This window comes from Thalia democratica, chromosome 5 (assembly GCF_965202585.1).
Source record: "Thalia democratica chromosome 5, ktThaDemo2.hap1.1, whole genome shotgun sequence".
Taxonomy (NCBI): Eukaryota; Metazoa; Chordata; class Thaliacea; order Salpida; family Salpidae; genus Thalia; species Thalia democratica.
Genome location: NC_139169.1, coordinates 47,517,871 through 47,532,711, shown reverse-complemented (window position 1 = coordinate 47,532,711; position 14,841 = coordinate 47,517,871).

Genomic DNA, 14,841 nt, shown 5'->3' with positions numbered 1-14,841 from the left:
AATAAAAAACATAAGTACACCTCGTGATTTTTTTTAATTAAGTAGATTCTTAATTTTTAAAGTTCTACATTTTATAAATACTAATCTAGTTTAAGGTTTTTTTTTTAAACAAAATACTCAATAAAACTAATATTCTAAAAAGTAGTAGGAAATTTAATAGTAATTTAAAACAAATACCATACCAAAAAAAAAAGACTAAAAAGTAAGAAAGCGAAAAGTTTAAAAGTTTTGAATGTGATTCTTAAAATTTTCTTCAGACAATTTATTTAATTTATCAAAGCTAGTTCACTACTATTAAAGGTACAATACTAATTTGTACGACAAACAAAAACTATCAAATAAATTTCTAAGTTGAACATGTTTGTAACCTATTTGAACTTTTGTTAGTAAATATTAATACTAATTTATTTTTGTTTCACGTTATGATATCATGCTTTTAAAACAAAACTCTAGCTAAAATTTTTTCAAGAACTTTTGTATAATCATAAAGGTTAAAGTTTTAGAATTTGTAAACCAAAAATGATATATGATGCTTCTTATTTTTTTAAAATCTATATATGTAGCTATATTTTGCCTTTTTCTTTTTTTGAGTTCACGAGTATTTCTTTATTTTCAAAATTTTTATTTTTTTATCTATAAATAAACAAAATATAAACTTTTTATATGTTATTTATATGCATGCATTTTGCTACATAGATACATTTTTATTTTTTTGTAAAAAAAAGACTATTGAAAACAAGCTATGCTAAAAAAAGTAAACACCTCTTAATATTCTTAAACTTGTGTTAGAAATTTTAAGATTATATTAAAAACTAAAACATTATATTTCAACTTTACACAGTTTAATTTTATTCTTTTTATATAAATTAGAGCTATGCTATAAAGTTTACTTTGAAATAATAAATGCGAGTGTTTATGTTAAACTAGATACAATGTAAGCACAAAAGTTGTAGAAAGTGTTTTCAATAATAAATTATTTTTTTGATTGGCAAAATTAGTAAAAACTAAAAGTCTAACTTTTTAAACGATAGTAGTTTATTTTAAGAAAACAAGGTTTGTTAATAAGTATTTTTAAGATTTTCTTCGATAAATATCAGTCTTTTTATAACTCTTAGAGTACAAGAAATTTTATAAATAATGTTAATACAGCCATGAATTTAATAGTCTTAAGATATAGTTTCGTCGATTTAAAATAAAACATAATAATTGAAACTTTGTCCTTTTCCTTATTTACTAATTAGATAATTTCAATGCTTTTAAAGCACTCTATATGTTTTTAACTTTACAAAACGTAAATACAAAGATAAATATAAATTTCACTAGTATTAATTCTAATATTTTGTAAGTAATGTTTTTTTAGATTATTTATAAGTTTAGTTACGTTTTTTTTCGACAGCACCAACTAATATTTGGTTAAAAATAATTTTTATTTGCCACATATCTTACAAAATAAGACTTAATAATTTAAAAGTTGAAAAATAGAAATAATATAATGAAAATTAATAATGTATACATATTTTGGTATGTACAGAAACGTGTATTTACATTACTGTTATTTATTATAGAATTCTCAATGTGGTAAAAAAATCTGCCAACCAAAATACGTAGATTATTTAAAAGATAAAAATAGCCTTAAGCATGTTTTACACACGTTAAACTTAGTTATTGTCTTTATATCATCAAGAAGTTATTTTTCAATTTATGTTTTCTAATACGTCATTAGAAACTATCTCATTAATATTGGTTATTTTTCAATTCAAAGTTGGTTAGTTTGTCAAAACAAATAAATAGTATTTATTAAACCAAATAAAGCTACCTCAATATAAAAAAGTACGTTATTTGATATAACAAGTATTTAAAGACTAAGGATTATTTTCTTAAGTTTTTTATATCGCCTTAAACATAGTAAAAGTTTTTAGTACTAGTACACAAGTAAAACAAAAATTATGGAAAAAAAACTTTAAAAAAGCAAGTTTAAGCTTGCTAATCATAAAACAAGTTTTGTTAAACTTTAAGATCACCGAAGGCCCTAAAAACATAAAAATGCACATATATATATAAAATATACACTTATTTACATATGTAATACTAATTTCAAACTTTGTTTATGTCAATATTTTATTTTAAATTTTTTTATTTTACAATCGTATTGAACCTATTAAAATTAGATGAATATATAATACTGAAGTAAAATTCATATTTATGACTTGTCAATTATAAGTTTGTAATAAACAATTGTGTTACGTTAAAAAGATAACAAAAATACACTTAAATTATATTTTTTTTTTACTTTCTTGCACTAATTGATTACAAACTAGTAAAGTTCAAAAAAATACAGCATATTATGGTTTAAATTTTCAAATTTTTCTTTACTTTTGCAATCATTTATATTATAATTAGAATAAACTTATTTTTATTTCCGATCTTTAAATTTTAAATTTTTTTCTTGCATTGTACATTTCTAGCTTAAAAAATAATAATACCTTAAATTTTTATATGCTTTAATACAGCTTTGTATATATATGTATATAGAAAAAAATTCAAAACAAAAAAAGGACAAACTTGTTTAAGTTGAAAACAAAATCAACCGAGTTAAACATTTAAAAGAAACCAATTGAGTAAGAAATTTAAGGTTAATATTGTGTTAACTATTATATATAATTTTTATCTAGTTTAATACCTTTTTTTGAGAACATTTTAAAGCTGTGTAGTGTTAGACCACCGAAAAAAATATCTATGTTATTATCTATATTTACTATCTATATTTGCACGAAAGATCTTCGCGCGGATCTTTTTTAACAAAAAAAGAAACCTAATATTTTAATCGTCTATATGGTTTAGTTATTAATGTTTTAGTATATTATGTTAAACTTTCAAGAACTCTGTAAATTTGGTAGGAGTCTAAAATGCACGAAGGGACACTTTTGCACTAAGGTTCAAATATAACAACAATAATTACACTTTACAATAACAAATATAAAAAAATCATAGTTACACTTTTTCACGAAAGGATATTTTGCATAAGGACACTTTTACACGGGTTGAAAAGTTTTTAATTAAAAAAAAACTTTTTTTTACTACTACTCCTCCTAACCCTTAGCCTCAGTCGGTATTTTTTTTCTTCTTTTTTGTTTTTTTTATAATTATTTTTTATTAGTTTTTAATTTGTTTATTTTAATTAACAATTTCTATTAGGTTTTTTTTTTCATTACTGTTACCCCTTACCCTTACCCTGGATCAATAATTTCTTTTTGTTTTTTATTATTTTTTTTAAATAGTTTTTTTGTATTTTTTTTTACTTTCACTGTTATCCCTTACCTTCGGTCGGTAATTTTTTTTTGTTTATTTTTTTATCTTATTATCTTTTTTTTTTATACTCTCGTGCAAAAATGACCCTTATACAAAAGTGACCTTCCGTGCAAAAGTGTCTTCGTGCATTTGGTAGTGCACAGTGGTGGTATAACAGTTATGATTGATTTTCTTAGAAGGAAAAAAGCTAACATTTTTTAAACAAACCATCAAGCTAAACATATCCTATAATGATAATGATTCAAGAATAAAAAAGTTAAAAAAAAGTAATAAGTAACTATTAATATTAAAATAAAAAATACTAATGACAAAAAATAATAAAAGTTTTATAGTTTATTGAACTAAATTATAAATAACAACAAAAAAATAATAAAATGATTTATTTTAAACATAATAAAATAATAAATAAACAATGATCACAATGTTAACTTCACTATACAAAAAGATTAAGTTAAATCTCAGTTAACTTAAAACTTTTAGTAAACTTAGTTTCTTGTTCCTTAAAAAGTGAACAAATCAAAAATTTTATTTGTATCAAGCAGTATAGTCAAAAATTTTATTAATTTATGTAGCACAATTACTCTAATAGTTTTTTAGTTTTTTTTTAGAAATATTCGAGAAGACTCTCAATTTTTATCAATAAGTATATTTTCATTTTATTTAGTTATGTATTAAAAAAGTAAACAAAGTTTAAACATTTCATTGGTTGCTAAAGCTCCAAAACTTTAGAAAGTTTTAACTAAAATTTAAAAAATGCTTAAGGTATTTTTCGAATATTTTAGCTGTATGTTAACACCCCTAAGACTGCAAAACAACCATTGATGTAGCAGCGTTTTCTTGACAAGCTGATCAGTCAAAGATGCTACCCGTAGTAGTCACAAACTTTTACTGGTTAGACCCAAAGAATTTGATCTTTTGGGAAATTTTAAAACCGGGTATATTCCAACAACTCCAAAGTATTTTTACCTTAGGAAAAATCATAGAAGCAATAAAAGCGATCTAGCAAAAAATGAATGCTAGAAGGTCAGTGAGAATATTTTCTTCGGAACAAAGCATACCCGTTGTGCCAGTAAGCTCAATCTAACCAACTTTTTTGGTAAAGTAACACAGGAAAATTTAATAGTAAAGACTTGAAATTTTTGCTTTCTCTGCAAAACAAAACGTAACTAATTTTCTTTAAGTTTTGAATAAATAGAAAATAATCTTTAAAAGTTGGTTTTTGATGCACTATCTTATTACTTGTAAAGTTATACGAATTTTCCTAAATTACCTTTTGGTTTTTGTTTATTTTAATCACTAGTATAAACAGATTCTGTGGTTTGAACGCGTACAATAGTTATTTAACAAATCTTTTATGGCTACAGATAAACATAAAGTATTTTCTCTGCTAGTCTAAAGAAATGTTTATTAACAATTTTATAAATATATCAAAAAGTTTATTGCAGTATTGTAAACAATAAAAAGTTTATGTAAACTAGCACTTGTAAAATACGATAACTAATTCATAGCTTGTACTGAGTATTTAATTAAATTACGAAAAAAAAACAATTTTAACAAGAAATTTTATTATGAGACCACCAGTTATCTATTGACCGTTCTTTTAGGAACTTTTACAGATCATTTCTGAGAAATTTTATATATTTATGGTTGATTTTTTTTTATGTTTAAAAGTTTGTTTTCATACTATTATTGATGTATGAATGGTATTTATAAAATGTCTTTTATTAGTTTGTTTTTTTACTTTAAATCTTATACAGCGAATAAACATAATGAATGGAAGTGTTTTCTTATACTATTTACAAAAACTTATTATCATATTATTAAAAGTTGAATTCCTTTGTCTTAAACTTTACAGTTAGCAAACTAAATATAGTCAAACCTTGTAGTTGCCTTTATTTCCTACAAATTTTAACATTAGTATAGTTTTTAACTTATTAGTAACTACTTTAAAAACATATACATCCAAAAACTTTAACGTTTGATTTTTCTGAGCAGTAAACCAAGGTGGTTTTAGAAGAACATCCTAAACACTGTGCCACTCCTAAAAAATAGAAGCTTAGATTATTTAATGAAACTTTTTGTGAATCAGATACTTCTTTATGCTAAAATATTTGCTTTTTCTTTCTTACTAGTTTTCAAAATATCAAATAGTAAACTTACAAACAAGTTTCTTTAAATTTAACTATTAGGTTAAACTATTTAAAATAAAAATCTAAAAGCTAAAAACAAACTTTATATAGGCAAAAATTAGAAATTCTTTATAAATTAATAGAAAAATTATAGTTAATGATAGAGACTATTCCCAGAATTTAAGTATAGCGTGAATATATTGGTTATTAAATGTGAAATGTCTTAAACAAAGATCGCCAAAAGTCTATTAATATCTGCTTTAAACAAAAAAAAAAAAACTAGGAGAAAATGCAAGACGAATTATTTTAAAACGTTTATTAAAAGTATAAAAAGATCCTGTTATAAAAAGATACCCTGCACTGCCTAAACTTGGAAAGATTTTAATTAAAAATGTTAGTATTAGTTTACAAATTCAGATGATAATTTTATATAAAACAGCAATACTTTTGATTTTAATTTTTGTGCTGCAGCTTTACTTAAAATATTTTCATTTCTATCTTATCAATATTGTTAAAAATGATTTTAATAAAGAAAACAATCTTTGTCTATAAACTTTTTATTATTTTAGAAAAATGATTTTTGAAATCAGGTTATATTAAATAAAGTGTATTCTAGTAGGCTTTTTAGAATGATATTAACTTTTGAAATTTATTGTTTTTCAAGTTCTGATTTTTTAGTTCATGATCATGTCATTTTAACTTTTCGACAATGATATTACTTTGATGACTTCTTTAAACTTGTTAACTAACTAAAAATAGATGATACCTTTTAAATGAAAGATAATTTTAAAGTTTCAATGCTAGAAAGTTTTACATATATTATTTATCATAAATTTCGATATCAAGTTATTAAACTTTGTCATAATGTAAATTAATTTAAAGTTCTAAGATTATAGAAACTACAAAAATGTTACTACAGTAATGTATACGAAAATAAAAAATAGCGAAACAAAACTTTTAACTACAATTATAGTACAATGAACACCTGCAAAATCATAAAGTAAACACTTACAACATTTTGCAAAACAGTTTTTTAAAGTTGTTAACAACTACTTTGCCATAAAAGTTAATTATTTATATACTACAATTATCATTTATAATATGTAGGTGTATATAGAGTTATAGACAATATGTAGTAATTCTTTTCGAGAAGAAAAGGGTACAAAATGATTATAATAATTTTAAAAAGGTTATGTTTCTATAAAAAATGAGATACAAGTATAGTTTAGATTGTAAGGAAACATTATTGCTAAGTAACTAACTTTTTGATTTCATTCTGTAATTAAATTGCTTTTTAAACAAATGGCAATCATGAAGCTAACATCAGTTTTAGTAAACATACGTCATATCACTAGATGTTGTAAAGTTTCTTATAGAAAATAGCAAGAATGAAAAAATATATAAGTAGAATATTACTAAAAATTTGATAATAGTTTGTATAGAAAGCATATATTCAAAATACACACTTCGATACATAGTTTTAAGTTTTTAATCATCTACCACATTTGCGACCTTGACTAAACCATAGTTTTATTTACCTTAAAACAAAATTTTAAAATTTAAGCTTTTTTTTGTAAAGTTTAACCTTTAAGTCATGAAAATACATTGCTATTATTTATATACTTCTGTATTAACTCTTAATGATATTTTGTTCCTCGATTGAGTTTTTTTTTAATTCGTTAGTTAGCAAACTGCGACGAGTGAACCAAATCCGACCCGCCGAGTAGAAATAATGAACCTGCGATGTAACTTTTAACCTAAAAATATGATGTGCAAGTTAAGTAAATTTGAAATTTTATTTTTCTATTAAGTGTTTTCAAATTTTTCCCTAACTTTATTATCAGTAAGCAATACAACCTATTTATTGATATGTTGCATTGTTTTCGTACAATTTTCAAAACTATGATGGCTCATAAAGACTAATTTATAGTTTATTTGGTCTGCTAAAAAGAATATATTAAACCTGGCCTGTAAATTTTCAATGCTGATGAAATAACTTAATATATTATTTAAATTAATAAAAGTTAAATAAGACTATGTACTAATGTTACTGTTCTTAACCTAAAGTTCCAAATAACAATAATAAATTGAAAATGTAAATTCAAATCTGTATAAAAATTATAAAGTTTATTTCATCGTGGGGTTGAAAATATTCTTCGTAAATATTGTTTTTGTTAAACAAAAAAGAATTATAATGCAGGATAATTTTTTAATTAAGTTAAAAATGTATATGACTTTTAAATCTCAAGCTACATATACTTTATTAGATTATTTTAATATTTTAAGAAACTCAACAAACATTAACTTATAAAAAACAAATTTTCAATTTCTAATTTTGCTCCTCTATCATTAAGAGTTATTATCAATTATATTAAAAAATAATGTTATGTTGTTTTTTAAGTAAAAACAAAATGTATATTTCTAACAAATTTCAAGCTAAGCTGAAAACCTTCTAACCATGTCAATTAGATTTATATAACTTTCTGAACTAAATCATTTTTTGATTTCTTCATTTAACAATGTATTATTAGTTTGAAACTTCGCATTACTTTTTATTATTACTAGATTGCAAGTTAAAGACAAAGCAGCCTTTGATAAAACCAATCAAAAAGAAAATAAATATATATACTTTTTTTATTGCAAAATACATATTTATTTATTAAATAAACACCAATATAGATATTGATAAGATTTTTTTAAACTAAACTTTTCTAGGACACTGAGTATTAATTCTTACAAACATTTATCAATAAAAGATACATATGATTTTTTTTTTGTAATAAAATTAGTCATAAATATCTTAGCCAAATTTTTAAGTATCGATAAAGCTTAAGTTAGGAAGTATAACGTGATCTTAATAATAGCAACGCACACACTTTTTTAATTAAAAGTAATTTGAAAGCATGCCTAGTTTCATTTTTTAATATTTATTTATATTTTGTTGGTTTGTTATTATAAATGAATAAATTTAAAGAAAACCATATAAAAAGTAGTATAAAGCTATTGTTTACTTTTCGTTGAGGATATTAGATTACTACTCAAAAATAATAAATAGTAGTTTTATTTTTAACTAAATAATAAGATGTTATTTGAATAGAAGCCATGTTTTAAGCAATAATCTACTACTAAACATATAAATTTAAAGTTTTTGTTTATTAAGCTTTATTTTATATTTAATTCTTTTTTTAAGATAAGTTATATATGCAGCAACTTATATATAATGTTGATTAATGAGTGATCATACAACAACAAAAAAACACCGTAAAAGTTAAATATGTTTGTATAATTATTTTTGATGAAATATACTTCTTATTTTCGATGTTAAGTATTAAAACAACTTATGTTACTTTGTTTTACGCTATAAAGCGTCTTAATAAAATTTTTTATAAAAAAATTGGTTAGCACATATTTTAATGATATTTGCTTTAAAATTTTGTTATGTTTACTTGATATATTGATAGTCTACTTTTACTGTACAATAATCATGTTTGAAACAACTGCTTTCTTTCATAAATTTACTAGATAAACTATATTTGTTTTTAATAAGCCTTAACCACTTTGATAAGTAATAAATGATATTTTTAAACTATTTCATTTACTTTTTTCAGTAATAATGCTTGCATCATAAAAAATTTGTCATAGTTTAAATATAATATTTTAAGGAACCTTCTCTATTCTTACTAAAAAACTTCTTGACGTTTATTGTCCTAGAAAAGACATTAAAAGGTATCCGTTGTGTGCGACTCGATATTCGTAAGGTTCTTCGTGCACCAGGTCGTAGGATAATTAAATATTTTAACGGTTTTTTTTTTATCGTTCAAAAAACTCTATTTATTTTTTTATTTGTAAATATTCAAAAAATACTAGCTTATATTTTGCTAATAAAGATTATAATGAAACAAGATAGTTTGAAAATACAATAATAACAATAATTTGCAAAATATTTTTTTCAGTACTTTTTTCCAGAACTCTGTGGAACTCTGTGGAACTCTGTTAGCTGTTTATCACAGAGAAACATGTGTCAGTTGAATAAATAAAATTACTGTGTAACTTGCTACTTCTATTATTTTTATAGGTATAGATATTACTTGCATAAAACTAAAGACAACTATAAGCTTGTTTTATAGTAAGATGATATATACAATAACACAAAGTAAGCAGCTGTAAATATTAGGGTGTTACAATCGGTGCTTTATAGTAATCTTAATTTGACAGAACATTTAGTGTATATGCATTAACTGAATTATCAAAATCTATTGGTGCTTTTTATAAAACAACGTAAATGAAAAACAAACAGTATTTGGTATTTAACTGACTCTACTTAAGTCACGTTAGATAAAACATGTTTTATTGAGGCAGAACAAATAAATCTAGAATAAATGAAGTTGATAAACTTATTAAAACAGCACTTAAATATATTTATGATAAAAGTTATGATTAAAGTGTCAGAAACCTGAAAACAGCAAAAGTATTATTAGATGTTTTTATATAAAACTTTATAAATAACTAGTACCAGTTAATTTTAAGTACTATTTTACTAAAATTTTAATCAAATTTTCTCAAAGATACTTTTTCTTACATAGATTCAATACAGTAACCTCTCGGATCTTTACGCACTCTCGTTTAGTTACGCATTTTAAAATTCTAAAAAATTCAAAAATAAAAAAATTTTAACTCCTTTTAATATTGCACAAAATAGGTTTATTGTAAATTTTTAATTTAAAATATGCTTTTAAATGCTAATTCACCTCTTTAGACTTTTGTATTAGTAAACTTATGTTCCTTTACTTATTGATAAACATTTAGTTAATATATCTTTAATACAATGTAAGACAAGTTTATCCTTATGTGGGCAAAGGTCAAATTTAAAAAGTTTTAGTAACATAAATGATTTTTATTAAATATTTTACATATTTTTGTTCAAAAGAAGAAACTTATTACAGCACTAAATGCAAAAAAATTTTAAAGACTATAGTAACAAATTTTAATATAGACACCACACCATTTCTTAATTGTAAACAAATACTTAATTATAAATTGAATTTGCTAAGTAGAATAGAATATAAATGTTAAGTATCAAATAAGTCACATATAAACAAAGATAAAGCAAAAATCTACTTGTTGTTTAAATTAGTAATTTTTTTCTACAAATATTATTATTTTACTTCAATTTAAAACCTTTTTTTTTAATATATGTATAGTTTTATCTTTTGTTTTCAAATTTATAAGTAAAGTAAACAAATTATTAAAAGTTGGAAAGTTCCGAGTCTGCTTATAACTAGAATCAATATAAAAAACAGCCATTAAAGTAAGTATATTTGGTACCTCTCGTATCTTTACGATCTCTCACATCTTTACGCACTTTTTCTGTGGACACAATGTGCGTAAATAAGCGAGAGGTTACTGTACATCGACCGAAAACTTGAGCTTATTAATGAAGTGAGCTGTTGAATGAAATGCCGAATAACTTAAAAAAAACCAAGGCCATTTTGAAAGGTTCCAAGTAGTTCTAAGAAATTTTTATTGAAAAAATTATTGAAAAAATAAACAAAGCATAAACAGTTTGCATCAGGTTATCATCTTGGTATGTTTTGGAGCATACTGATAATTACTTTTTAAATCTGGATAGTACTTGCTGAGTAAATTAATTTGGTTCTAATAGCATTTGTCCAGTCTAGATTGTAGCAATTAATAAAAAAGACTAATAATAACGAAAATATCTAAGCAGCAAACGTTTATTTTGTGTAAGTAACTTTACTAAGTCCATTATACAGTTTTTTTTTTTTTATATTGACTGGTAAATAAGTATTCAATTAGTAACTGTTGAATGAAGTATAAAGTTGTTAGTATCTTAAAGATTTTTTCTTTTTATTTTGATTTTTCTATAACGAAATAAATATAATAATCAGTTTTTTTGTCTCTTAACATTTTTTATTTTGTAATAGTCGAGTTTAAGTAAAAGTATATATATTTACACTTGTAAAACTTTTATAACTAAAGTAAAATAGCAGAGATAATCTTCTTTTAAAAGCAAATATATTTTTATTTTTACGATTTTATCTACTTTGAAAGTTTATGACAAGTCAATACGCTTAATCTTATTAAGGCAAGCAGAATTTTTTATTACAGTTTAAATATAGTTTTTTGTTTTTAGATATTCTGAGTTTTGTTTCATACTTTTTTTTCAATACTTTTTTTTTTCTTTTTAAAAATTATTATAGTTTAAGTTTTCAATGTTAAAGAATATGAATTTCTTAGGCTAGAATAAATAAAGAAAGTAAGTGATGCGTAAATCTATGACCAAATGGTCTTTCTATACATTATGTCCTTTGACCACATTTTTGCGACCTGTTTATTTTGTTTTGCAAATAATAAAATTTATTAACTGCTTAAGTTAGCTTTTTTAAAGCTTATTTTATACAAAACTTCTGTAAGAAAAGAAAGCAAAAAATAAGGATTTAAGTCCTTTTAAAATTGAATTAGTTTTAAAAATAGCAATTTACTATTTTTGATTTTTTTTAACCAACCGGAGTTGTTTAACAAACCTTTTTTTTGTAAATTTATGTATAAAACTGAAGGTAAATAAATTAAAACTAAGCTGTTTTGTTTAGTGTTATAAGTTGAAAAATTTGAAAAAATTTGCTTAGTTTTCTGTTATGATAAACAAACATGTCATCCTTGTAAGTTATTTACGTTTTTATATGTTTATTTGATTACATATAAATGAAATTTTTATATCCTCTGTTTTGCCTAGTTGTTTTTCATTTTTTAGATAGTTAGCATATCATCTAAAAAACTTTACTGTAGTTTAGATAGGTGAACAAGTTTTATTTTTTTCTACTATACTTATATTTTGTTTTAAATCATTTTATCCAATAAATCTCTCAAAAACTAGTAAAACAAATTTGAATATTATAAGCTGTGTATACTTATTTTTAGTTATCATGTTACAAATTTAAAAAAGTTAAACCTTCTGTAGTTCAAAACGGTACATATCAAAGCTTGTCACTAATACTTCTATTATAATTGTTATTATTACCATCACTATTATTAATATTATTCTTATTGTTATTATCATTTTTATTATTATTTTTACTATTTTTATGTTTTTTTTTATTAATGTTATTATTACTAAAGAAAACAGGTAAGCCGTACTCCGGGGTCCAAAAACAAATCCAATTAACTACTGTTTCAGACAAAGCTATACTAAAATTTTCAAATACAAAAAAGCTAAAAAGTAGCCCTTAAATAGCTGTTTAATGAAACAATAACCAAAATACTTTAGTTGCAAAGCTTTCGTCCTTTATAAGAACATTTTCAATGCAAAAATACGGCTTATTCAAATAGAATCTTATAATCGATTCTATTTGAATGGCTATTTTTGCCGTATTATGTAAATATGCCGTATTTTTGCATTGAAAATGTTCTAATAAAGGACGAAAGCTTTGCAACTAAAGTGTTTTGGTTATTGTTTCATTAGACAGATATTTAAGGGCTACTTTTTAGCTTTTTTGTAAATGTTATTATTACTATTAATGTTATTATTATTTATTATTATTATTATTATTATTATTATTATTATTATTATTATTATTATTATTTAGTTTTTTTTTTAATTTTTATTATTGTTGTTATTATGAGTATTATTGTTATTATTATTATTATTATTATTATTACTTTTATTATTATTTTTGTTATTATTAATATCATTATTATTTTGTATTGTTTATTGTGCAATGTTGGACTCAGGCATCGAAACCTGAACCACTTAAACATGACACACAAGAAGAAAAAGAGAAGAGATAACCTATATTCAACAATTTAAAATAAAAAACTAAATAAACAAAGTTAGTTTTATAAAGAACTAAACCAAGATATTTAAACTTATTGAATAAAACTATTATATTATAATATTTTGATTTGCAAAAACATTTTTTAAAACAGTTTTCTTTGTTAGAAAACTGTTGAAACGAAACAATAAATTTTAAAAAGTATGCAATAGGGTTGATCATACCAATTCAATCATTAGACCACAAGTTTCGGTAGACTGAGACCAGTTTTGTCCTCAATAGAACTCATTAGTCAGTCACAACCGAAAAACTTTCAGTCTTCAATCTACAAAAGGTTTATCATGCTTTCGCATGAAGCAACCGTTTGCTGGTCTGCCGAAGCTTGTGGTCAGATGATCGAATTGGTATGATTAACCCTATTGTAAGCTTGAGCTTGTCTCACGGCATACAAAAGTCCAGGCTTCTGCTCTGAAGACTTTCGCCGATATTTTTTTGATTAAAAAGTATGTTAAAGCTAACACTAAATTCTAATGTATACAACTAGGGTCACAAAATGTTTATGTCGAATAAGAAATCAATTTTCAAGGTTATTTAAGACTATTTTTCAACTACTCTTTTTATTTGAGTATACTTAACTCTAAAAATTTTTCTTTACCAAAAACAAACTTTTGTATAATAAAAACATGTTCAGTATCTAGATAACACTGGATCATAAGATAATCTTGAATTAGAAGCAGGTTTGCTTAACGATTATATTGTTTATTGAACGACAGTAAAAGCGCTAAAAAAGTTGGGGTTAAATACATTTCGGTTATACAGTCATACACTACAAATACAGTTTAATGTTTTGTTCAGGGTGATGATTAGTTTTTTATTGATCGATACAATAATTATCTACAGTTTCATAAAAACTGACTATGTAGAAAAAGCTTAGTGAGCTCCTTTGGCAGAAATAATAAAACAGATATATCAGGTTGCACTACTAAAGTAATCATTTAATTCAATTATAAACTTATTTAGTTATATACTACTTATTGTTTAAACATCTATAAAAATATTTATATAGAGTTATCTGCTGCCTATAACAAAAATTTTATATTTAGTACATAATGAAACGCAAAGTCAAAAAAGTTAAAAATAGTTTTATTACTATTAGACCTATCTACATGATGTTTTAAGTTACTTTATAATACAATAATTACTACTTTGGAAATAAGCATAAAGTAACATTATCTTTTCTATTTTGTTTCAAATGCAAAGTTGTTATATCATTTTAATACACAGTTACATACTTTTAAATAGATTCGAAAAATGCATATAACAATCTTTGTTTGAAAAACAGAATAAAAAAAAAAGATAACAAGTAGCTTTATTAACTTTATTTTAAATTAAAAAAGATATTTTTTAAAGATTTTTATACAAAAACTATTTATACATATTTAATACTCACCTTTTACAAAAGCTGCAAAACAAAATTATTTACATACTTTAGTCTTAGTTAGTGAAAGGATTATAAAAGAAGTAGGGTAGGAAAAGAGAAATTTGGAAAAAGAACGTTTACCTGTGATTAACGAACCGTGGAAACTATGTCGTGTGTTTTAAATTAAAAATAT